The sequence below is a fragment of the Dendrobium catenatum genome, unplaced genomic scaffold, assembly GCF_001605985.2.
Source record: "Dendrobium catenatum unplaced genomic scaffold, ASM160598v2 original_scaffold_247040, whole genome shotgun sequence".
Classification (NCBI taxonomy): domain Eukaryota; kingdom Viridiplantae; phylum Streptophyta; class Magnoliopsida; order Asparagales; family Orchidaceae; genus Dendrobium; species Dendrobium catenatum.
Window position 1 is genome coordinate 1 of NW_021565446.1, and position 2,000 is coordinate 2,000.

At 31.4% G+C, this 2,000-nt stretch overlaps 1 long non-coding RNA gene across 1 annotated transcript; it reads right to left on the reverse strand.

The window, feature by feature from the left end:
* Window positions 1-907: 907 nt before the first annotated feature.
* On the reverse strand, window positions 908-1,641 carry LOC110110481. Its single transcript, XR_002304718.2, has 3 exons — window positions 1,549-1,641; window positions 1,250-1,362; window positions 908-987 (listed from the first exon to the last, which is right to left on the reverse strand). It is a non-coding gene; the product is annotated as an uncharacterized LOC110110481 (long non-coding RNA).
* Between the last annotated feature and the right edge of the window lie 359 nt (window positions 1,642-2,000).

The window sequence follows — 2,000 nt, forward strand, 5'->3', positions numbered from 1 at the left end:
AAAATGAGATACATTGGTGCAAGTTATAAACACATTATAGATTTTTGGTAGTTAAGCTCTTGTGAAGGAAGCAAAAAGTTCGATCACTGAAGAAAATTAAGAAAAAAAAAAGATACTTATAATTTCTTTAATTAAAAATAGAGTGTGTCACATACAATTTTAATGAATGTAAAGTTGGTGTGCTAATTTCCAGTTCTTTGAATTTATTTAAAGGAAATCATGTATGTGTATATGAGAGCATAAATTATAAAGTTAAAGCTTTGTGATTTTAAATTAGAAGAGTTTCAAGAGTAGTACAAACTAAGATAATATCATAGAGAAATAAAGATAATTTTTTTATAAAACTACAATTAACTTGATAATAATCTATGAATATGAGCGTTAACCAACCACTGGCAGACAAGTTGATTATAATAGAGATAAAAGATGTTAAAATGAATGTGCTATAGAATTAAGATATATTGAGTAAGAAATGATTATTAGAGATGTCGGAAAATAAATTGAGGTGATTTGATCTTCTATAATAAAAGGCATATACGCTGAGAGGTGATTTGTCATATATAATATAGGAAGATTAAAAAGCAACCTTGAAATAGGATAAGTTTAATGATGATGATGATGATGAATGCCTCTTAGGCTCTTACAAATTAGATACCCACTATTTAAGAAAAATGCTTAGATTTTATTGATTGCTTCAAACTCATCAAATGGTGTAAAGAATTTGTTTTAGCAAAAGAAACGTAGGAACTGAAACAATCATTTCTAAGTCCATTATAAAAAACATTATGGACATGAAATTGTCAATAACCTATCTTGAAATAATAGTCAAACTGATTAAGGTTTATATATAATAACTCCAGAAAAACTTACCCTGTTCAATAATCTGTAAAATAAATAAAAAATACCATACAAGTTTACCTCCTCCGTTGGAGCTGTAGCTCTGTTTCTCCAGCACCACTAATAAAACCACGCCCACCACTTCCTCTCCTGAAGTTAACAATCATATAAAAAATATTTACTACTGGAAATAGAGAACTTTATGCACTTGTATTATGCCAACATATGCTTTCGGCGGAAATGCAGCATATAATTATCATTTAAAGCAATATTTCATAGGAAGAACGGTCACTTCATTATACTAAAAGTTTGCATATGTATGCTCCATTTTTCTTAACTTACGTTAAACATGAAATATCCACCTGAACCATCAAAAGATAATAATCATAGATCCTACATATGCTATACTTACCCACGGCCACTGACAACCTCAGCTTCACCATTTATTCCAAAAGTAAGACGTCCATGTGAACCCCGCACTCGAACAAGACGACTCCTCTTGTACATGAGGGCTGCTAGTTCAGACTGTAAAATAGAATAGGAAAACTTCACCATAATTCCAATATCATTTCTCAGCACATGAGCAATAGTCTAGGAAGCTGATAAAATGACATCCTTGATTGTATCCAGACGGATGTAAGAATCAAGCTAAAAAAAAGTGATAAAATGCCGGAAAAGAAAGAAACATTAAATTTGCAGAAATTGAAAAACCTGCAGCTTTGCCTCTTTGGTCTCCGCATGGGAATTGAAGATCTCTATAATGAGGCCAACACGATCCAAAACTGGCTTTCCCCAAGAAATCTATCAACATGTTCGAGAGTGAATCCAATATATTAGCCGTTGATGATGCATCAGTCTAAAATATGAAACTAGACCAAGATAATCAGAGCATTAATTTGGCTTGCCTCCAAATTGCGCTGTTGGATCCCAGAAAGAGTTGCATTCACAAAAACAGCATCTATATGATCCTGTTATAGCTAAAAAAAAGTTTTAGTAAGAGATCATAAATTAGTCCCAGCATAATGATAGAACTTTCTTAAACGCCCTTCAGAGAATAAAAGAATAAATTAATTAATCATAAAAAATTGGGAATCTCAATTAATAAAAACTATTTTCTCAACCATAGTTTCTACTCTATTTTTCAAAAGCATCTCCTCTAAATT